This window comes from Lygodium microphyllum, chromosome 2 (genome assembly GCF_053477565.2).
Source record: "Lygodium microphyllum isolate KBCC chromosome 2, Lygodium_microphyllum_v1.1.10, whole genome shotgun sequence".
In the NCBI taxonomy this organism is placed as follows: domain Eukaryota; kingdom Viridiplantae; phylum Streptophyta; class Polypodiopsida; order Schizaeales; family Lygodiaceae; genus Lygodium; species Lygodium microphyllum.
The window spans coordinates 106363452-106388862 of record NC_141136.1 but is presented as its reverse complement, the minus strand read 5'-3'; the positions used below and the strand labels follow the sequence as shown (position 1 = coordinate 106388862).

Sequence of the window (25411 nt, the reverse complement as noted above, 5' to 3'; positions counted from 1 at the left end):
GGGCCGCTGACCAAGTATATCCCTTGCCCTGAGGATGAGCGAGATTGGATGCATGTCCTTGCAACCATCGATCTCCCATTCTCAGACAATGAGGAGGAGTATAAGCAAGCCGCACAAGCCATGTGCACGCCAGATGAGGAACACTTAGTACCACTCTGCATGATGACAAGGAGTGCGTGTGGTCGACCCAAACATGTCACTTTCCATGTCCTAAATAATAAGCTAGAACTCTAGGAGACCCTAGAGTATTTGACAGGCAGATTGGAGGGCAATCCTTTTGCTAATCTCTTGCCCCTCAGAGACCTCCTGGGTGAGCACAAGTGGAAGTGGACCAAAGTTCATGACCTAAACTTGCTATACAATTCGGCTCCAGTCACACAGACGAGAAAGGGGCTAGAAAGGAGGACCCAAGAGACGACGAGTAGTCAGGGAGTGATGGTTCTAACAATGAATATGAGGATTGTTCCTTCATCAATGAGGAGAGCGATGAGGAAATGGATACCGTGGAGTACGATACTGATGGAAGGATGATAGAGCAGATAAAAGCAGACTCCAAGCCCTGAGAAAGGAATGCATATGAGATCAAGAGAGGAGTTATGAGATTGGATTGCGATTTCTCTTGGTTGGAATGTATAGGGGTAGTGGATTATGAGCATGCTAGAATTGCCCAACTACCAGTGGTACCTGTGTTTAGGACAGACGCACCTACTGAACTATGACCACCCGGGGAGACTCCTTCCTCCAGTGAGGGCTGTGAGTTCAACTTGGAGTCTGAAGTCATTACAGAGAGTGACCTTGAAATACCCATGCCATCCAAAACCAAACGCACCTAGGGGGACTTGCCGGTCCACTTAAAGCGCAATCGGCTAAAGGAGGAAAGAAAGAAACAAACAAAAGAGTTATACATAGAGCGGCAGAAGAAACCACATGACCTACCTAAACACATCACTAAGTTCAAGAAGGGTGACAGAGTGGTGGTCCTACTAGGAGCAAAGAGGCAGGGCTAGCAGACCAACGAGCCTATTGGGAAGGACCCGCCAAGGTCAAGGAAGTCAACCTGTTAGGGGAAGGTAAGAAGCCTTGACATGTATTCATAGCAGATGACCTGACCAAGGATGAGGAGGCTAGCCTTGTTGCTCTCCTACAAGAGTATGTGGACGTGTTTGCTTGGTCTCTAGATGAACTTAAGGGAGTCGACCCCAGGGTTGTGACCCACAGGATCCCTATGGTCCCTGACGCTGTCCCTGTAAAACAATGCCCTTATCCCATGAATCCAAAGCATGCCCATGCAGTAAAAGAGGAGATTGATAAACTCATGAGAACAGGATTCATCTACGAAATAGAGCATATGGATTGGGTATCACCAATAGTGATCATTATGAAGAAAAATGGAAAGATCGGAGAGTGCGCCAACTACAAGAAAGTCAATGCCACTACGAAGAGAGATTACTATCCATTGCCATACACCGAGCACATGCTTGAGAGGGTGGCAGGTAAAGAAGCCTATAGTTTTTTGGATGGCTTCTCGGGCTAAAATCAAGTGTGAGGATACCTGGAGGACAGGCACAAGACTGCCTTCGCTACAGAGTGGGGGGTTATTCGCCTACATCGATGGTTATTGCTTCTTCTAGAGTTTGAATTCTCTGTGGTTGTACACAAAGGGAAACATCATTACATGGTAGATCACATGTCCCGCATACCAACAGGTGAAGCCGCTGGACAAGGCATAATGGGCGACCTTCTAGATGCACATCTCTTTGGCCTATCCAGTGATGACATGGAATTATTCAAGGCTAATTTAATGCCATACTGGGCTGACGATGTCGTCCACGTGCTCGAACATGGTCTACCAGAGAGACCTATCAAGAAGGCCAAGCTTAGGAGGTTTATTCTGAAGATCCAACCTTATTAGCTGATTGCCAGCCAACTCTATAGGCTAGGGCAAGATGGGTTGCTACGCAGGTGTGTGTGCAAACATGAGATGCACGACATGTTGAGAGAGGCACACGTCGAAATCACTTGGGGACATTTCAGTGGAGACACGACAAGGTGCTGCAGTCTCAACTGTGGTGGCCCACGCTATTCCGTGACGCAGCTAAATTGTCAAGCACTGTGATGAGTGCCAAAGGACCAAGGTCCATGAGCAGAAGGACAAAATGGAATTGACCCTTGTAATAGGACCTCAACCTTTTGAGAAATGGGGCATTGACTTCATCGAACCCATTGATCATGTGGCCCAATATTCACATGCTCAATATATCATCGTAGCAACTCTATTTGACCAAATGGACTGAAGCAAGAGCCACAAGGAAGAACGACGCAAGGACCACAACAAAGTTCTTATAGGAGTAGGTCATCTCGAGATTTGGTTGCCCTATTGAGATAGTGAGCGACCAGGGCATCCACTTCATCAATGAGGTGATTGTCCACCTGCTCTCAATCTTCTTGATCATCCATAGGAAGTCTTCACCGTACTATCCCCAAGCCAATGGCCAGGCAGAATGGTGGTTTCCACTTCTCGGAGCGATTGGGATAACAAGCTCATGATAACTTTATGGGCCTATCAAACAGCCTATAAAACAACTGTGGGACAAACGCCCTTCAGGCTGACATACGGAATCGAGGCTATCCTACCTTTAGATTTTTTTATCCCTAGCTTGAGAATAGCTGTGTAAGAGCGTTGGGAAGGGAAAGAGGCTTGGACTAACCGTCTTATCGAGCTGGAATGCCTCATTGAAACTAGACTCATCGCCACCCATGCTCTAATTTGTGAAAAGGCATGAAGAAAGATATGGTTTGACAAGCATGTCAAACAACGTGATTTTGACCAGGGAGACCTTGTGTTGTTGTACTATATGAAGGGCCATAAGCAAAAAATGAAGTTCAGAGGGTTAGGACCTTTTAGAGTGCGTGCCATCAGTAGGATGGGAAATTTCGAACTTGCAACATTGGAAGGTGAGGGCAAAGGCTTTTTCAATGGCAGTCGCATGAAGAAATACTTCCCTCCCACACATCCTTTACATGAGCCCCCTATGATAGAGGCCCCTGTCAATGTTTGCGTCGCAACCATCACCGAGATAGAGAATGATGACAAAGCTATTGCTCTAGCTTATTTACGAATCATGGCCACAACTTAAAAGACATATTCTTTTGATGCTTTGATCGATGAGGGAGCTGACTTCAATATCCTAACCCATGCTCATTGGACCCTCATTGGTCAACCCTAGTTGTAGTCAACTAACGCTAAAGTTAGCCCATTTGGGGGCGAATCCTATGGACTCCTTGGGAAGTGCAAAGTCGTTGTCTCTATTGAGTCTGAAAGTTTGCCAATCATCTTCTATGTGTTGCCCAACACGAAGGAGGCAGGCAAGGCGTCGCTGCTAGGGTGTACTTAAAAAAAAAACCCCTTGTTATGTCGATTATGACCTGCAATGTATCCACCTCGCCATAGGAAATGTGCGCATCGTGACAACTTTCAACAAGGGCAGTGCGGGTCCCTCCAAGACCGCCACTCCACCAATAGAAAAAACCATGCCTAAGGCTAAGGAGGGGGATCATGATGTGTCACACCCCATTGAGCCCAGAAAGCACCACCTTACCAAACCCATTCCTAAGGTTAAGCAATCTACATTTCAATGGGTACCTAAACATCAAGGCAAGCCTTCCCACAATAAGCAAACGCGACCCCGCAGGCCTAGGAACTCTCATGCAAAGCCTAGAAAGTAGCCTAGATGCCAAAGCCGTAAACGTACCCTTAAGCCTCGATGGGTCCCCATAACCCTATCACATGCTCAAGGATACTATGAGGGCAACAACTGGATCTGGGTGCCCAAGACATCAGTCCTTAAGAACAAACCCCTTGCACAGCTTGTGGCCACACTTGCTTCAAGTAGCATGTTCACTAAACAACCAGCCATACCCAAGATCCAAGTTGTCAAATCTATGACAACCACAAAGGCCGAAGCCCCAAAACCTAAGCCCATCTATCAGCCAAAGTCGCAACCCGTTGACTCTAAACCAGCCACTTCTGATGCCAGAGCAAAGTCTTTAGAGACTTGACCAATCAGTCCCGTGCAGCCTGAACCCATTATGTCTCAGGCTGCACCCATTATGTCTCTCGAGACTCACAAATCCATCAACTTACGTAGCAGCTAGATGTCTCACAATCATCTAATGTGACCAACTCTTGCATGGTCAAAGCAGCACGATGAAGGTTGCACGTCTTCCAAGCCGCAGGACACACAACTAGCAGATGCTCATCCCAAGGAGCAATCTAGCGGAACATCATTACTAATGCATCCATCTAGTTCTGTTCCACCACAGCCACCCAACAAGTCTTAGGCCTTTAAATGAGCGACGTTCGTTTCTTGCTATGGCCAAGGATCTTGCTGCCAATTCAGGTGATGACTTGGTTACTTGCATTAAAATGCTAGACAACACATTCACGACCTTCACCCGAAGTTATGAGCGGCTAGACCTTGGCCTTCTTGATGAGCCACTTGCTTCTGAAGTCCGTGCTTTACCATGCACCTGGGAAAAGTACGAGCTCATGACCATCAAATTCCCCAAGGTTGCAGTTGATCTTATCGCTAGCGGTGAAGTCTCAAGGGAGCAAGCAATCATCGGCAGGATGCTGACCTCATACTAAAAGCCTGCTGGCTCTGTACCAACCCAAGAGCTTGAAGAGTTCGTGAGTCTTGCAAACTCTACCTCTTCATTCTTACAACAATCGTATGCCTTACGCCTCCAATGGGAGCAAAAAGGTTGCCAAATTATGACAAATGCCGAGCAGAGACGCTTCTACCATTAGATACGGTGGTGTACTGACGGCCATTATTCATGATGCCACCAAGGAAGCAGGGGCAAGTGAAGAGATAGTAGCACCCTCCCAGTCACTGCACCGTGAGGAAGACAGATCGAGTGAACGCACCATTAGTGACAAAGAAGAGCTTGAAGCACCATCCACTCAAGCCGAAGCTAGGGCACGAGGAAAGGCAAAGATTGCCAAGATCCAAAAACAAAAGAAGGAAAAGTTAAGCAAGGAAGAGAAAGCTGAGTTGAAAAGAGCACAATAAGAGTCCAAGAGAATGAAGGAGGAACGAAGGAGAAAAGAAGAGGAAGGTTTTGAAAGGATCACAGAAGAGTCAAGAAGAGCCGAGGAGGAGAGGAAAAGAAGAGTTGAAGATGAAGCTGAAGAAATGAGGAGGAAGGAAGTTGCAGATTTGGCAGAGGCAACTCATAGGTCCGTGAAAGAGACCCATGGAGGGGGAGAGATGAGCCCACTGAGCTTGCATCATGTGGCTGGAGTTAGTGGCAGTGTAGAAACAACCTCGGTGGTTGCAAGAAAGGGCAAGGCCCCATTGCACCCCCTCCCCTCTTCCCTTGTGCCACTCCCAACTGAAACCACACTCACCATGACAAAGAAGTCAGTGCCAGCTGTGGACACAGCTCAATTAATGGCAATGATACAACTCTTGGCTAACAAAGTGGTAGAGATTGCCCCCGAAGCAGGAACAAAGAGGCTAGCCACAGTAGATGTAGAATCACGATAAGACCCTAAGTGGCAAAAGCTGGAAGCATCAACCACTACGGCCCCTCTCACAATGTCATCAGCAACAAGACTATGATGCATATGTGGCTGAACTCCTCACTCAGTTGAGCAAGGCCAGAGAGGAAAATAAAGCGGCCTTGGCAAAGCTGGATGTTGAAAAGGAAACCTCGGTAGCTTTGAGGCTCAACATGTCCAAGCAAGCCGTAGATCATCAAAAAGAGCTTAAGTCCCTAAAAGAGTAGTTGGATACCAAGACTAAGGAAGCTCAAGAGAATGAGGATCATTTGAGGCGAAGATTAGAGGAGGAAGAATAGGATGTACTAGCTCATCTAAATAGTCAGAAAATGTTAATTCAGTAGTGTGATGAGCTAATGGAAAGTACCGCTCACTTGGAGAAGCATTGGCATGAAGAAAGCCACGAGGTAGAAGAGCAACGTCAAGAGCAAGAGGACACCCTGGCGTTCCAGCTGTGGTATGAAATAGAGGAGCAAGGAAGACTAAAAAGAGAGATCCAAGTCCTAGAACAAGAAAGGAAGGATGCCACAGGAAGAAGCACACAGGAGCTGAAAGATGACTTGGAAAACACAAAAAGAGATGTGGAAGCTCTCATGGCTATGGCAATAACAAAAAGAAGACTGCATTTTGCAGAGTTAGAAAGCCATGAGCAGATCCGAGAAGAACTGTCTGAGAGATTCGTAGAGGCACAAATGCAGTTTACCATTGCAGAACAAGGAAGGAAAACAATAGAAGAGTAGTTGAACCGCCGTAATAAGGAGAAGATGGAGATGCTAGACTTAGTGAATGAGCAGCAACAGGTGGTAGTGATGCTGTCTTGAGAAACGGAGGGAAGGAAAAAGATGGAAAAGAAGGCAATGGGAGCGGCACAACTTTGAAAGAGTGCGTGGACTAATAGAATGCCTGGCGGCGAGTGAATGCGAAAAAGTGTTCGCAAAATCAAGAGCAGAGGCTGCCAAAGTGTGCTCAAACACTCAGAGACAAGCCTTCTTGAGCATGGTGCTGAATGTCACCCAAGTTGAAGGTGAGGACTCAATGGAAAGGATGAAGAGGAAGTTAGAATTGACATCTAGTGCCTTGAGATACGACCTTCAAGAACACGCCCTTCTAACTGACACAGGTATTAATGCGGCACAAAAATACAATTATCTATGACAAGCCGACCTTTCCGTTGATGAGCTCAGGGAACTAGGATTTGAAGGACAAGTGCAACAGCCACCACTTGAAGACTAGCCGGTGGTAGATCAAGCCATGGAAGAGGGGCCGGAATTTGAGCAACAATTCGAGGAAGAACATCATAGAGAGCCCAGTCCGCCCCTGCGTGAATTGCCACTAGAAGAGTCATAAGGGGCACAAATTCCTGAACGCATGGTAGCAGCTCGAAGAAGAAGGCAAGATCTTGCAGAGAAAGCCTAGAGGAGAGCGAGAGTATGGCCATAGAAACTCCTTGAAGAGCCCATGCTGATATGCGAGGACCCCCATCCCGTCAATTGGTCTTAGGAGTTGAGTACATGGCAACAACAGGAGTTCCAGACATGACCATTTGAGCTGTCCTTTTCTTATTCACAAGCTTTGGATCGTGTTCTACCCCTAGAGACGGTGGCAAGAATCAATAGAATGGCTAATGACCTCGCCAACAGATGGATAGAGGAGAGAAACATTGTAGTTACCAGATGGAGGTAGGAACCAGCAGATTATTGGTAGGATAAGGTGAATCGGGTTCCCAAGACCGTCCAAGGCTACGAGGTGCAACCGAAGTGGAGGAGGAGGATTTGGGATACCAACTTTGATGCTTGGACTGCTTTTTGTAGCTCATTGCCTGAAAAGCGGAATGACCCCATCTACATACCTTACCCTTGCAGACATGGAGTCGACCACGACATGAACCTGCATGGGCCCCTTGACTTTCCAACAATCTACAATGTCAATGCACGGACTCCTGAGGGATGCTTGGTTTTTAGATTGGAGGATATCCTTCCATCCATCAACCACTTCCTTGAGGATTTCTCCTCATGTCCAGACCCGGCATTTATAGTAACCTGCAATTACCTTAGGCTCATTAAGTTCTTGCTTAAGAAAAGGCCTACAGCTAAGGAAGTCCACCTTCCCCCGCTCTTTTTTTATATCAACTTAGGCATCGATAGGCATGCCATGGCTAGGCTCATGATGAGGGTGACCTTACTCCCCTCCTTCTGCATGGAAATCCTAGAGGACATGAGCGATACCCACTTCACGAGGTGTAACCATCCCTTTTTGTCATCAACACCTCTGAGGGTAAGAGCTAGCATCAAAAAATATCTGCAAAGCTGCGCATTTTTGACTAAGTGCCTAAGGTCACCTCGTGGACCATCCGAGGATGATAGGAATACAGCATAAGAACTCTTTTTGTATTCCATTTGCAGCCATGATCAATAAGTCATCCAAAAGAGAGAGAGAGAGAGAGAGAGAGAGAGAGAGAGAGAGAGAGAGAGAGAGAGAGAGAGAGAGAGAGAGAGAGAGAGAGAGAGAGAGAGAGAGAGAGAGAGAAGAAAAAGAAAAGAGACCAGTACCAGGAATGAAAATAAAGAGGACAAAACCTCCAAAATTCATCCTAGGCCTAGGGGAGGTCAAAACCTAAATTTAAATTTCCCAAACCTACATAGTGCATCCACTTTTCCATAGAGCTCTCTCTCTCTCTCTCTCTCTCTCTCTCTCTCTCTCTCTCTCTCTCTCTCTCTCTCTCTCTCTCTCTCTCTCTCTCTCATTTGAGCTCTCAAAGGGCATCATCCACTCGTTGTGCATTGTCATGCGAGCAATGATTGAGAGCAAGTCTCAATCACAACTCGATAACGAGATGTTAAGGAGTGTCAATTAGAGTAATTGACTTTGTTGATGAATAACACAACACGAAATTTTTTTAATTTTCACAAATACCTCACAAACCACACACAAAACCAATCGATAGACAATGCTTCTTGTAGGCCAAATAACAATAATATACACAATTTAGGAAGAGCTTCACATAAACCTTGCATAATGTTCAAAAACAGGAACTTCGAAAACAAAACCAATTGTACTAAATTCTCATACCTTGAAAAAACCTTAATACAACACTTGGCACTTCAGCTTCCAAGTTCTCAATCTCTTTGAACTGCACATCCAGACTCCATACTTGCACGTGTGACCCTCCACTCTCCTCACACAAGTTTACGTTTGAAATCAAGGAGTTGCCCTTCTCTTCTAACTCCCCCCCTTTTTATAGGTTCTCTCCTCTCATACACATTGTGAGTGTGTGTTTTTTTAAAAAGATTAATGCTTTTCAAATGTTTGGCTTTCCATTGAAAAGCTTTTAAAGATTTTCTTATTTTTCATTTGTCTTTTTCTTTTTGGTCGCCAACAAACACAATGATTGCAGGAATGTCTACAAGGCTTGCTCATTCTGTTTGGAATTCAAATGCCGTGCAAAAGTTGAATTGTCTCAAGGTCTTACTATGGAAAGGTCATGAGATCTAGCAATGTTGTGGCCTGTTGGCGTGATGGCATTTTCTTTTAAGCGTCAGATTGCACGAAGCCATGCTCACAATTTTGTAGTTGCTCCTCATCTCGATCTCTGTCATCTCCAAGCCTTCTCTATAGTCCCCATAATCCTTGAAACCACCATGCAATCACATCATGGATCTCTGTGGATCCACAAAGAAATGCCTTAATCTTGCTTTCACAAAGAAGCATTGTGATATGTAGCAAGATCACGAGTTGACTTTAACATGAGGTAAACTCTCCTTCCAATCGACCCTGCAAACATGATTGCATACTCATCTTTTTTACAACTCCTCTTGTAGCTCCTTTTAACAGATTCGTATTTTAACTTCAATCACTTTTTGTTCTTCTGCTTGCTTCAACACCCTTCTCTTCGATTGTCTTCTTTCCTTTATATCCACTATATAATTTGCAAGGTTTGATGACTTAATCTACAAATAACAATTCTGTACATATGCCTTTAGTGCAACATTTGGACCTATTCAAACTTGGATAGAACAAGAAGCACATTGGGCACTCATCAAGCTCAGATGCAGGATCTTTAATACCTTTCATACACATTGGGTCGTTGCTTGGTGAACTCATTGCCCATGCTGGCAACCCCTTATATTGTCATAAATTGTCATGCAAACTGTAGCATTGCTCATAAATTTTCAATGAAGGTCCCATTGGTATGATTAGAGAATGTCGAAAAAAGAATGGCTTCACTTATGCTAAAATCTTGGTCTACTAAAGCTATTACGAGTGTGGCTTGATCACCACCAACTTCTATGGTGAAGATACTAACCTTGGCTCTAAGATTAGAGCAACATTGTGTAAAAATTGTAGCCATCGTTGATTGGACAAGTCGAATTTTCTAGCTTGTAGTCAACTAGCTTCTTGTTCTTGAGTGAAGTAGTTACATGGTCACCCTCCCTCTTCTCTCTCCTTGTTTGGTTAAATGACTACCACTTTCTTTAGCATACGAATGCTGCATTAGAAGGCCGGCCTTGGAAATGTTAATGCTTCGGTCCTCATGCTTGAGCTTGGATAAATCTTTGAAACTCCATTTCTTTAACAAGTAGGCCTATATGTAATTGAACTTGGCTACTCACCATTATCCTCAGCTCCTTCAAGATTGTTGCCTCCTCAATTTCTCTATCCATGAACTGGTTATGCCAGTCCTCGTAGGTGCAAGTAGCATGAGTACACTAGGTGCTCTTCTCTATAATCAACTTCTCCTCATGAATGCTTTCATCATGAAAATGTAAATGCTAGTACATCTTTTCATTTGTATTCTTGTCTCCAAAGAATTCCTTCAACTCATCAATTATTGAACTAGCATAATATTCATTGTATTTAACACCTTTTGACTTTCATATTGCTTTTATATTCATCTAACATCCCATGACCATAGTAGACAAGATTTGTAACCTCCACATCTCCTTTTCTTGTCAACAAGTTTGTTAAATGAACCTGTTTTTTTCAATGCAATGTGTCCTAGCAACAAAATATACTTTTTGAAAATGAACTCTGTGCTCAGTCATACATGATTTCGAGAAGATATGAAAAATGGAGTCCTTGCTATGCAATCATGCAAGCAATGGTACACTCAAAAAAATATATACACTAGATAATATAGTGCATGGCCTATCTACATGTTCCCGTGCGTCATGCAAAATGCAAATACATTTCCTTTATTATTTAAGATCCTTATCCTCACCTCTCAACACTCACTAAAAAATTACCGTACTCCACTCCACCCACCCAAAATCTCACTATCGCTTCAAAAAAAATGATGGTCCTCAAGATGTTGACCAAGAAAATAACCCATCTCACAAGTGGCAGTGTCCTTCAGGGCCCTCTGACTCACCCAATCACCTTTCCCACTCAACCAGAGGTTCCAAATTTTGTGATAAATATCCCAACTCTCGTGTGTGCAAGAACAGTGCGTGACCAATGATAGGTACTCTCTCAAGTGTGCGTGCATCTAATATTTACTGCATATAGTTGCAGTGGGCCTCATGTCATGCTAGTGCAACGATGGTGCAAAACGTGCTTAAACCCAACCCTTGGCATGGAAATAATTGATAAGATCAAGAGACGATCCCCGAGTGTAGTGTTTCAGACAAGTGCAATGTGTGAAATGCTAGTGAACCCATAATCCTTGTGATGTGCAAGAGTCTTGATAAGAAAACATACCTGTTTCACAATGTTCTCATCAGCTAACTGGCAAACTTTAGCGCTAACTCCTAACCAAGTATTTAGATGGCTTTTTGATAAGAAAGAAATTGATTTTGCCTCCATGAAGAGAATAAACAAGTTGAATTAAAGACATGAAATTTTCGAACAATAGCCTATTCATTCCTAAACATTTTTGACACTTTTTTTCCAACCCTTTTTTACTCTTTCTTGCTTTTAACATTGATTAAGGTTTTTTGTTTCCTTCTTGCCTATGTTTTCTTAATCACCTAACCACCTTATCCCCTCCCCCTCGAGAAATGATAAGAATCCTTCCTAGGATTGGACATGGGAGAGGCAAGGGCATTTAAGTGCAGTATAGTGCTATTTACTTTGGCATAAGTCAATCGTAGAAGTCAGGGTTGTATTCCAAGTGGGCATGACGATCAAGATTATGAGGACTAATTCATACTTGGGTAATGTAAGTTAGGACATCTGTTAGAAAATCATCTGAGTTAATGTAGCTAGCCACATGTAGCTTCTCTTTCGTAAGGATGCGATTAATGTAAGGGTGGGCCAAGACCTGGGCGTCTAGGTGTTTGTTTCGGGTGATGGCCAAGATCCTGAAAGAGGTTAGTGCTACGTAAGTTGGGTCATACTTGGTTATTTTAATCAAATGTTGTTTCTTAGCATTAGTCATTACTTGGCAACCCCATTTCTCCCATTGGAGACATTAGTTGTACCATTTTTGTAAGAACAATGAGTTAGATTCAGCAAGGCAAGTGAGTTCCTCAAGCTCAATGGGTGACACATGCCTTTGGGGCTTGTGGTATGATGTTATTAGCCGTCTAATGAGGGAATGCTCTTTTGAGATTTCACCATTATCAATCAACTCCTTTGCAACCTTGGGGAATTTTACGATCATGAACTCATATTCTTCCCAAGTGCAAGATAAAGAACGAACATTAGAGGCAAGGGGTTCATCAAGCAGTCCGAGGTCAAGTCTTTCATAGCTCCTAGCAAATGTGGTGAAAGTGTTGTCCAAGAGCTTGATGCAAGTCATCAAGTCATCTCCCATATTCTTAGCAAGGTCCTTGGTGACTAATAGAAATGGATGTCACTCATAGAAAGACCTAAGACCTACTGGTGGTTGGGGTGGAATTGAGCTAGACAGTGATGGTTCAAGGGTAGTAGACTAGACAGTGGTGTATCAGAGGGTAACTCCATAGTCTGGATCCATGCATCCAGTGCTACTTTAGGGTTTACTGAGGGTGGCTCCAGTGGCATAGATGGTGCATTGCCTTCCTCTTGCACAACCACTGGGGTGCCAAGCTCTCTAGACTTAGATGATTTTGGGGTATTAGGCTGTTGCGTTGGTCGATAGATTGGTTGGGGTTTTTTGACCGCAACCGTCGCAGGTTCTGTAGGCCTTAGTGGGAGTGGGGCTTCCTAGAGATGGGGTGGCAAGTGATGGTTGTGGTTGGGCTATGCTCCTAGGATTTCCCTTCTTGGGAACCCATATCCAGGTGTTGCCTTCATAGTATCCTTGGGAGCTAGACAAACACACAAAATCCAACTACGAAACAACAAAACAAGCTACCACACAATATTATTTAGTTAACTTTTTAAAAAGAAATTAGTTGAGAGAGAGGTTTTTAATTTTTTTAAAAATTAGTTAAATGCTCTAAGAATTTAAAAAACATCTCTCTTTCTCCCTTCATTTTTCTTCTATATCTAAATTAATTACTTTAATAAATTTTGAAAAATTTAAATGGAGAGAGAGAGAGAGAGGGGGGGAATCATGAGAGGGACAGGTGAGAAGATAGTGAAAAGAATTTACAGAGTGAGAGAGAGGTGAGAAGAGAGAGAGAAAGGGAGAAGAAGGGGAGTGAGTGAGTGAGAGAGAGGTGAGGAGGCAGAAATAGAAAAAAATTGGGGAGGGGAGAGAGAGAGGTGAGAAGAGAAAAAAAGAAAAGCATGAGAGAGAGAGAGAGAGAGAGGAAATAAATTAGAAACAGAGATGGGAAAGAGGAGAAATGGATTATTGAGTGGCAACTTCACTTGCCATTTAGCCTAGCATTTTGTGTGCACTTTGCGCACACGGAACACTATTTTCTATTACATACACAAGTTCATTCCATTAGAAGTCATCCGTCACCATGGTAGCTCATGTGCCAAGCTCCCAAGGTCTGGTCGAGGCAATTAACCTTAGGGCAATTACGTACTACGTCAAACGTTCAGGGTTGTGAGAAAAGTGTCTAGGATAATATTTATACATAGTCCACACCCATTTATGATATGAAGACAGATTAAGGCAGCTTAAGACTATGAATGGATTAACAAAGATGTAAACCTTTTAAAATTGAATATCACTCTTTCAAATGAAAGAATTTGTCAGTTTTTCTGAGTTGAATATGCATGCGAGCCTTCCCCCCAAAAAATAAATTGTCCATCACCCAAAAAATATGGATTCCATCCTTGATTGACACGATGGTGCTATTAAAGAACTATCCTCATAGGTAGTTCTAGATAGAAGAAACCTATGCAAGGTAGTTTTGGATAATGGTTGACAAAAAGTAACTACCTGTGCAAGTTAGTTCTAGATAATCTCTAACAAAAAATAAAGTATCTATGCAAGGTAGTTCTATATAATCTCTAACAAAAAATAAAGTGTCTATGCACAAAAGGAAACTACATATATATGTACTTCTAGATAGAATAGGTACTTTTGGACAGAAGAGTAGCAGAACTACAGTTGGAGACCAAATTATCATGGAATGACATGGCATGTATATATTTCATCTTGGATCTATTATTTTACATAGGGATGGTTAAATAACTTCTATATTCTTGTCCTAATTGTTCTCAACAACTCAACTATCTACCTTTTCCTACATTCTAGGGACTACATGATATAGCTTATTTCCAAAGTAGATTAGGAATACTCCAACTATATGATCAACTTGACATCTTATGAGAAGTTATTCTTCTAACCATGATATATATCCTCACTACTCATATTTTCCATGTTTTTATTCAACTAACAAAAAATCAACATTTACTGCTTTCTTGATTTCAAACAAAGCAGTTTGTGACATCCACTGTTATAATGAGCAAGTCTCAACAACTATGTATGAGGGATTTTATGAGCATTGTATGAGAGTGAGTGAGGATCAATTGACCTATTTTATCTCTATATTCATTGTGCGAATTATCTTCAATCAATGCATTATCTCTTTGGTTGTGTCCAATTGCTTCTTTTATGGTTACATTGTTTGCTTTCACTATAGTCTACTTGATTGTGAGTTCATTCCAATCAACTATTTGTATAATCTCCTTATTATCTACTTTCAAGTGAGTTAGTTGAAGTGTGGGACATCTCATTCTTAGAATTTTATGATGGTATCAGAGCTTAGTCATCTTAAGTCTTCAACATTGAATCAAAACTCTTTGTGTTTCCCTCAAAATCAATAAGACGCTAGAGGCATTCTTCCTAGCTATTGGCTAGAGGTTATTCCTAGTATATTTTCTCCACAGCTCGTAAGAAAATGTAATCCTTTTAGACCCCTCATCATTCACAAGGGCTCCAAAGTGACATCTCCTTACTCGATAACGAAGCAAGCTTAAGAAAAACAACGCATGAAAGTTTAAGATGCAAACTCTACTAATGATTAAGAACATATGAAAAAGGAATACCAACTCATAAATGTGAACAAAGAAACAATTGGAATAGAAGAGTAATCCAAGCTCAAGGCTTCATCAACATTGATGCAATTAATAACATGGTTGGCTACACATGGAATTTCTTAACAAAGATGCTGGAGAGTAAGAGCACTATCAGAGTAATGCATTTAAAGTTTAAGTTGAACAAAATAACTTAAAATTTAAATGAAAATATACATGATTACTTGTTGAACGTTAAAGACATTGAGAATGAACTAATTGTCAAAGAGGAAGGGATCTCACAAGTTATTCTCAAAGGTGTAACAAAAGAGTATAAGCACATTGTCACTTGCATTTTATGAGGGAAAACTTTCCTTCCATGGAAGGTCTCAATGCCCTTTTTATTCAAGAAGAAGAAAGGTTCAAGGAAGACACATCCATCCCTAATAAACAAGAGTTAACCTTGTACTAGTAAAGGGAGAAAGAGTAGCTATTATGAAGGAAACCACGTTGTGAATGTAACATCTCAAATCTTAGATATAGACAACTTAATTAAACATATAAGTATTTGAAGGTTAACAAATTCACAAAGAACAAGAGGAAAACAATGACAAGGCTTAACCTTCCCCATGACAAAAAACATGATTTTCCATCCTCTATTATGAAATATTGAACTACGTAGCTATTTACATTCATATTAAATATCAAATTGTAAAGAACATACAAACATCAATCAAACTATAAAGTTTTTTATATTAAGAAGTTTTATATAGCTTGTTACAGTTGATATAAAAAATTCTAGGTGCCGAACCATGTCACTTTGACATCACCATTGAATCTAAAATGTGTCAAAACCTCTTAAATGACTCTAAAACCTCTCAATTTTGAACTTCAAATAAGGGAAAAACAATAAAAATATCAATCATTTGGTTAAAATTACCACTAATTATGCTTAAACTTATAATTGAAAATATATTAATAATTTTAATAATATATAATATCATACATGCATTTTATATATAACATTACCATATAAATATATATTATTATATATTAGATATTACTATATAGATTTATCTAAAAAATATTTATGCACAATAATATTTTTATACATTTAATTTTGCTCAATTTTGCATAATAATTTGTAGAAAAAAGATGGTTAATCAACAACAAGGAAGAAGACTCCTACTTCAAAATGGACCACCCAATCGAAGACCTTTCAATACAAACTTCATGGCATGAACCTCAAATTAGTCTAATAATGGCAGTGAGAAAGCTTTCATATCTACTTGCATTAGCCACTTAAATCAACAACTTCAAGATGAATGGTACATGGACTTTGGAGCCTCTTGTCAGATCACTCATCAATTAAAATGATTCAATTTAGTTTAGCCCTCAATACCATGCAAACAATCAATACAAGAATGTTACCATATTTTGGTAGTAATGTGTGTGAACATACTTCAAACCATTAGGGTACCTTTTTCTCTCTTTAGGAAGTTTTTTGCCCATGGCCTTATATATACGTATTCACTTTTAGAGTATACTTAGTCTTGTAAATCTTCCCTATTGACACCTCTTAATACACCTTGAGTTGTGCTCTCTCAAGCCTCTTTTTCTCCAATTTGTGTACTTGCATTCCTACAACTCTAAATCCAACATTTGGTAATTAAAGTGGGCTTTGACCTCTTGAGAAAAGTTGTTAACATCCTCTACTTGATTTTCACAAATTAGAACAAGATTTTGATGAATGCTCATTGGTAAATAAATATTATGGAATACACAAATTAGAACAAGATTTTGATGAATGCTCATTGGTAAATAAATATTATGGAATAGCCCCTAAGGTCTTGGCATCGTCGTATTTTTTGTTCAAGTTCATCGTGGCCTTCATTTACAATACAACCACTCCTGCACAAGCTATTTCTTCCTTTTATGCAAAAATTCTGACATTGGTAATTTCTATAGGTAGAAGCCTTATAGTCTCCTTTATACTATGCTACATAGCACATGTTGGTTTTGTACATATTTTCCTCTATGGATGCAACTTCTGCATCAATGCAATCAATGGCCATGGTTACAAATAATGATGTATTCCATGTATTGGCTATTGAGGACAAGTTGGATGGAACCAACTATCTATTGTGGGCTTATATGATGCATCATGTATTGGTTACAAAGGGGCTTTGGAACATTGTCCATGAAATTGAAAGACATCTTGGTGGTGTTTTAGAAGCCACAAGTCAAGCAAAAGTACCAGAAACAAGTATGCACTGTTGAGAATGTTAGAAGTTTTAGTTTTGCTCCATTTGATGCTACAACACCACCATCACCTACTACTGAGTAGATTTGTTGGGATGGCTAAGATGCATGGAGGCTTGTGCTTTGATTGAATTTTTTGTTAAACATACCATGGTCCCACATATTCGATCATGTAAGACAACTAAGAATGCTTGGGATACTCTTGCACCTTTGTATCAAGAAAGAAATGAAGCATGTATTGCTTACATATGTAAGAAGTTAGAAAGTGAACATATGGATGAAGCTCCATGGAAAATTTATTGACAAAGATAAAAGATCTTAAGAAGTAGTTGATTGCTGCATATGAGATTTTGCTAGACATCTCACTTGTTGTGATTGTTCAAAATGGTCTTCCTTTTTGTATCTAATTTTCCTTTGACGATGAAAGACAATCTAAATGCTTTATCATTTGGTGAGTTGGTTTCTATTTTGGTGCAAGAAAGACAATCCAGGAAAAATAGGTCCATTATGCATGTTGCAAACCAAGCTTTTGTATAGCTAGTGAAAAAGCTAAAGGTAAAGCTTCCTCTTTTGCTAGTAAGCAAAAATCTACAAATGTTGCTTAGACAAAGAACATTGATAAGGATGAGAAGAAAAAAGAGAGTCAAATGTTTTGTAGTTATTATAAGAAAAAGATCATGCCACAAAGCATAGTTCCAAATTGGGTCTATGGAAAAGGCTAGTATGGCTATTTTGCAGATGCATCTTTTTCTAAGTTATAATTTATAAATGTTGTGTAGGATACATAATGGGTATTTATACAACACAATTACGACCATTGTTTACAAGATTCTTACATGTCTATTGTGGAGTTTTATGTAGGGTACTTTAACAATGGTACTGTGAAGCATATTAGTTCTCTACATAGTTTGTTCACTTCTCTTGAGCCTACCCCTAAGGACAAAATTCTGACATGTGATAATAACTTCTCTTATCCTATCAAAGGAATTAGAAAAATAGTGTCAACTACTACTAATGGAAGTACTTTCATACTTATATATGATTTATATGTAGTAGAGATAAAAAATATTATATTACAAGTTTTTGCACTTGTGAACATTAACTTGATTGATGATAAGTCTACAATTCATGATATCTCTTGTGGCGATACAATTATTGTATATGCTTCAATATGCTATGGGTTGTCTAAGCTTGATAACAATGGGAAATACTGGAAGAAACAGAGGTAGTTCGGGTCCAAAATTTTGGCATAAGTGTTTTGGTAATTTGGATGTTACTCGTTTGTTCATTTGCAAAAATGTGATATGATATCTTCATTGCCTACTCTTAGATTCCTAGAAAACACATTTGTGAAGTTTACAAATGTAATGTGCTTCATTTCCAAAAGATGGTTCAATGAGAGATATTTGCAAACTGTAGCTTGTACATAGTGATGTTTCTAGTCCAATACAAACAATATCATTTGGCAACTACATGTACTTCATGACTTTCATTGACGACTACTCCACGTATACATGGATCTATGGTTTAAAAGCTAAAACCAAAGTGTTTTTATGCTTTGAGGAGTTTGTTAACATGGTTGAAAATTTGTTAAGATGTAAAGTGGGCACTCTCCATTTTGATCAAGGGGAGAGTATATGTGTAAGGAATTTAATGCGCATCTCGTTGAACGTGGAATGAAGCCCTAGTGTATAGTGCCATATATACCACAACAAAATGTTATAGGTAAGAGAAAAAGTAGGCGAGTCATGGAGACGGCATGATGTATGATGAAGAGTCCAGCTTTGCCACATAGTTTTTGGCTTGAAGTTGTTTTATGTATTGTCTATGTACTTAATAGGTGTCGCACTTAGGCTTTGCAGTCTATCACTTTGTATAAGGCTTGGGCATAGGAAAAAGCCATCTATGGCTCACTTGCATGTTTTTGGGCGCTTGGCTTATATTACTTGATATACTAGTGTAACAATGAAAGAAATTACAAGGTTGCAAAATGCATTTTTGTTGGGTATAGTAATCAAGCCAAAGATTATAAGTTATAGTATCCACAAAGTAAGCATATGTTGGTTAGCCATGATGTTGTTTTTGTGGAAGATGTTGTTTAGCCTTCACTTTCATATACAAAAGAGATAGATGTACACCATAGGATATCTATGACACTTTGTTATCTCTTTTCGATAGTGTGTAGTCAGATGCGATGCCAAATGAGGCAATTTTTAGTTTATATAGGTTTGTCATGATAACACAAATCAACTTGTGAGTAGAGATTGAGCAATCTAGGACTATGCCAAAATGGCTAGTGCAAACATTGTGGGATAGTAAGTTAGATGCATCCTTGGCTAGTCATATTCATTTGAGCTCTCATAGTGTCTCTTATATGTTAGATTATCGTGCATTCGCCAGTTCTACTTTGTGTGAGATGAGGACGAGCTTGCGATTTTTGAAGAGGCATAAAATTTAAAGAATTAGATGCCTACTATGTAAATTGAATGTGATGTTGTCATAAAAACTAGTACTTGGTTCTTATGTGATTTGCTTCTTGGCAAGAAGGCTATTAGTACCAAGTGGGTTCACAAGTTAAAGTGCAAGTCAAATGGTAGTGTTGATAGCTACAAAGCTAGACCTGAGGCAAAGATTACGATTCAACAGAAGGGCATGTATTTTGATGAGACCTTTGCTCTCACTTGCCATACAAGAAGTATTCATAGCATTTGTGAATTAACAACTCACAATGATTGGAATGTACATCAGTTGGATATCAAAATTGCATTTCGAAATGGTGATTTACATGAGGAAATGTATGTTTTTCAACCTTGTGGTCTTGTGTAGAAGAGGCAAGAAAATAAAGTGTGCAAATTAAAAATGGCTTTTATGGTCTAAGGCAAGCACCTTAGACTTGGTATGAGAAGATACATCTATACTTGACTGCACATGGTTTTTAGAATAGTCCCACTAAGAACACCTTATATATTAGACACAAGGTTGATGTGCCTCTGACCAATGTGATTTACATTGATGACATGTTGCTTTGCTCTCACTTGTACTAAATGAGACACATATTAATGAGTTTAAGGCTAAGTTGAATTCAACTTCTGACATGTTGGATTTGAGCCTATTGCATCATTATTTGGGCATTCGGTTTAAGCAATGTAATGGAGGTATAGTATGTGGAGATATTATTGCAAAGATTTGGTCTAGAAGACCACAAGCCTATTGCTACTCATATGGATATAAGTTTAAAGTTGAGCCTTCATGATGTCGAAGATAGCTTTGATGTCTTCATCTATCAACAAGCTACTTGATGCTTGATTTATGTATGCATTACAATGCCAATATTCAATTTGCAGTCTCATAGATGAGTGGGTTTATACAAAACCCATGCACTAAGCATTGGTGGGAAATGAAGCAAATCTTTCACTAGTTGAGTGATACTGAGCACCTTGGGATATTTTATCCCAAGGGGGATCACTACTGCGAGATTTACATGCTTTTTCAGATTTTGACTAGGATGCTTGTTACAATACTCGTATATCCATAAGCCGTTTTTGCTTCATGCTTGGCAATTCATGCCTATCATGGTTGAGCAAAAGGTAATCCATTGTGGCCACTTCTAATTGTGAAGCTAAATATAGGAAATTTTTTACAACTACGATTGAATGTGTTTAGCTTAGATGCATCTTGCTTAATTTTGAGTGTTGGACAAACATCCGCAAACACCATCTTCATTGGCAATTACAACCTAGTATTGGCATTTGCATAGAATCCATTGCTCCATGTGTGTACTAAACACATTAAGGTGTACTATCATTATGTTAGGGAGACTCTTTGCAGGAGAGGTCACATAATTTGGTAGTTACTTGGGAAACACGAAGGGAAGGATCAGCTTGGCTTATGTGTCAACATAGGACAACCTTGCAATAGCTCCCGTGCCATTATTGTATGGGGTTAGAAGTGGTGAAAATATTCCATGATAACTTGGCCATTTTGTATAATAAACACATAACTACCCTCCTCAACATATTTGGAATGTTGATGAGATTGGAGTGCAAGGAAGCAAAGATAGAAGTATGCATGTCTTGGCTAGGAAAAGGTCCCAAAATGTATATGGCATGATGCCTAATAGTAGGGAGTGGTTGACTATCCTATGTTGTGTAAATCCTGTTGGATATGCTTTGCACGTGTACTATATCTTCAAAGGCAAGAAAGCTATGAAAAATTATTTGTTAGAGTGTGAGGAAGGGGCTATAATGTCTATGCAAAACAAAGCATGGACGATGGGGCAACAATTTGATTCATGGTTGGAGCATTTTCAACAAGCTATCCCAACCCTACCCTCTCCTTCATCTCAACATTTTCTCATTGTGGATGGACATGACAGCCACAAGAGGCTTGAAGTTGTGCAAAAGGCATAAGGCGTTGGCATAGATATTGTCACTCTTCCAGTTCACACATCTCTCAAGCTTCAACCTTTAGATGCATCAGTTTTCAAACCCTTCAAATCCTATTTCACAAAAGATAGAAGTTGTGGCAGTTACAAACATACTCTACTCAAGCATCAAAGGGAGAGCTTGCTGCTGGTCTTGCCTCAAGGGTGCTAGCAATTGCATGCACTGAGTCCAACATAAAGGTCGGATTTCATGCTATTGGAATATGGCCTTTTAATCATGACATATTGCAGTATGGGGATTTGTTGTGCAACAACATGGATGTGCACGAGGTGGGTAGCTTTGGAGACATAAAATGTGGAGGAGAATATAACAATCCAAGTTCCTCTTGATTGTAGTCAAGTGCCTAGCATCCTCATGCTTGAGGAAGGTGTTGCTGAACAACTTTCAAGCATGGTTGCAACCAACCAATCGGAAAATTCTCCTCCATTGACATCAATTACAACTCTTGATCCTACCATAAGTAAAACACCCAATCTACTTGAGTTGCTATGAGTTCCAAGGGAGGGTGTCACCATCAATTGGGTCAATGGGGAGGCTTTTGTAGACTACTCTCACTCACTTATACTCACATCTGACCAATACATTGAATCTATGAAGGCCAAGCATGCAAAGCAGTTGGAATTGGAGAGGCAACAAAACAAGCAACCAAAGATGGCTGTTGTTGAAGCTAGGTGGAGGCAACGAGAAAATGAAAAGCAAGAAAGGGAAGAGAGGAACCGATGGGAGGCACAACTCATAGAGTCAAAAATGCACATGAGGGCAATCTTGTGGGAGGGTTTAATGTTGGAAACTATATGCTTATAGCCCCTACATGTTCCTACCAAGGCCTCTCAATTGAAGAGGGTCACATGACTCCATGCAAGGAGCAACAATGTAATAGCATGCCTACCAACTCTATTTTGCAAGAGGGTTAGTCCATTCCCTAGGCAGCATGGCTTTGTGAACTGGTTGCATCCCACATATCAACAAGAATAGTAGTTCTGTTGCGTGGTATTGATGCAAGCTTGGTCAATTGGTATTCGAACTCCGTTGTAATTTGACCACTTCCAATCTATTACATCAAACGAAGGTGGATATAGGTGGCTATTAGCCACCTACTTGTGCGTGAATATCCATGGTCTGTGTGTGGTCATCTATTCAAGCGAATATGGAAATTTTCAGCATTCCATAACACTCAATACATAGCTTTGATCATGTAGATTCTGATCACAAGTGCAGCTTGAGAACTTAGAAGACAAATACATAACTAAGAGCCTAAAAGTTGAAATTGAAATCAATTGAAAACTCGTAGATCTGGCCTTGCATGGTTTGCCAAATCTAAACATGCATTTTGGGTAGACAGAAATAGTGAAATGCATTTTGGTTAGACAGAACTAGTGAAATGCTAATTGAGAGACATGGACTAAAATGAAGCAATGCATAGTTCTTTAGTAGTTATAAGCTCTTATGTATTTGAAAAGAAATACTATGTTCATTACCCACATCCATAAGCACTTGAAATAGAAGCTAAAGGCAAAGTATGGCTTGCAAGGACTTGTCAAAAAGATAACAAAGAGCTTGATTTTTGTTTTTCTTTTAATTTAGAGAAAAACATGCAGCATTGTATAGTATCTGCTCGGTAGATTATATAGCAAGCTTGTCTTTAGAGCCAACATGTTTGAAATGTGAATGCACCTTCTAGATACAAAATTTAGTCCACAATGGTACAAATGAAGGTTTGCTAGACACACACATGCAGAAAATAGGGATGACTATTGGGTGCAAATGCAATGCACACAATGCCTAGAACATCACCTTATTAGAAATGTAAATGCACCAACTAGATTTAATTTATCTGTAATAGTGAAAATGGGAGTTACATAGACACAATGCCCAATACATCACCTTGTTTGAAATGTAGGTGCACATACCAGATTTAATATTATCTATAATGGCATAAATGGTGGTTGTAAAGGCATGTTGATGCTCAAGCAGGAAGTACACACACACACACACACACTCTCTCTCTCTCTCTCTCTCTCTCTCTCTCTCTCTCTCTCTCTCTCTCTCTCTCTCTCTCTCTCTAAATGTCAGATAACATGCAAAGGCCAATGCTTGAATATCAGAATGCCTCAGGGCTCTCCTGGACAAGCTATGCTCTGAGAGAGGAATGTAGTCGATGTGAGCTCCAAGAGAGGCAAAGTCGTACTCTGTACACATAGAGCAATGGTGTTCTTAACAGTTGCATATGCTTAGAGAAAACCATCAAGTCATGTGTGACTAATGCACACAAAAAGAAAAACCTGCAAATGCAATCATGTGTTTTTATCTTGTGTAGAGCTGTAGCTTACATTATCTTTATGGATACCATGAACTGCATATTATCTGTAGAACGCTCTAGCTTTAGTCTTTATGAATCTGTCCTAGGTGGAAGTAGGTGTCTATGTACTATTTTGCAGATTCATAGCTTTCTTGGAGCTTGGCCATGAGCAATTGGCCATGATAGGAAAATGGGGGAAGCAAGTTCATCCAACACAATTTTGATCTCACAATTCAAAGGCAATAAGGATAGCTAATCCCAGCTCTCACCTAGCACATTTTTGGAGGTTCCCCATGCAGGGAGTATGTAGCAGGCTCCTTCCACCAAGGCATCCACATCCAAACGAGGGCAACATGATGATGGTGTTGATGTGAAGGGGCAAGACGGGAGGTGCAGGACAAAGTGTGATGGGTCGGGCAAGTCAATTTGCAGATTTCATGTGGACCTTTGATGTAGAAGTGGCACTCTACTAGCACTCTTCTAGCAATAAATGAATGCTATGTTGTCAAATGACATGGGCTTCACTATCCTACAATTGGGGGTGAAAAAGCATAGTCTATTTTATAGAAAAATGTGTAGCTTAGGAAGTCAAATTTACACATGTAAATCCTCATTGTGGATTAATGAAAGCCCCAAAACATTGGTCATGAAGGATATTGAGGTAGAGGCACTCTCTACCAACAACCTCATATGAATCTTGAAGCGAATTGTTAAAAAAAGGTGTTCGATAACTAAGATGATTGAGAGCACACTTATAGTCACCCAAATGGAGTTTTGTTGAGTGCAAAGTTGCACAAGAAAATCCTTACTTTAAAATTGATGAGAGCCCCAAAACAATGCCCATAGTAAATATTGAGGTAGAGATCCCTTACACGAACACCTTCATAATAATCAAAGTGTAGCTAAGCTAGGCTAATTGATTAAAAAGGTTACACATAGTTTTTTAAAAAAATTAAGGCTTGGAAGTAAGTGATCAAACCTTGCTCAAATTTGACAAGTTTCATTCAATAATTATTTTTCTAAAAAAAGGAGTTTTTTAATATATGCACTTTTACCTTCCCTTGAGGATCAAGGAAATATATGCAAGGAAATTAATTGATAGATCACCTTAATGGAATAATAACATGTCTTCCTCAAAAGAAATGCAACTTATAAAAATCCAACAAAAAATTAACAGTTGGAACACATTATTCAAGGAGAATAGATTGTGTGGACACAAGATGGCAACTTAGGAGCAATATTGAAACCCACTACGATGCAACCCATCACCTCCACCTTTTGCCTTATAAGCCCAGAGAGCTAGCCTCATGTAGTGGCTCATTGTAGCCCACGATCCGATGCTACGACCCTCCATGGCTAGGCTACTCAGCATGATACGAAGCATCACCATAATACTGACTCAGAGATGCCCACCGCCCTAGATCAGTTAAGACTCCTTGCTGCCAACTTAGGTGGTAATGCATCCAGCCAAAGGATTCAGGTAGGAGAAGGATATGGACT

General features: G+C 40.2%; 1 pseudogene; it reads left to right on the top strand.

The window, feature by feature from the left end:
• The first annotated feature begins 21231 nt into the window (after window positions 1–21231).
• Window positions 21232–21941, top strand: LOC148040149 (MFS-type transporter clz9-like; annotated as a pseudogene).
• Window positions 21942–25411: the final 3470 nt, after the last annotated feature.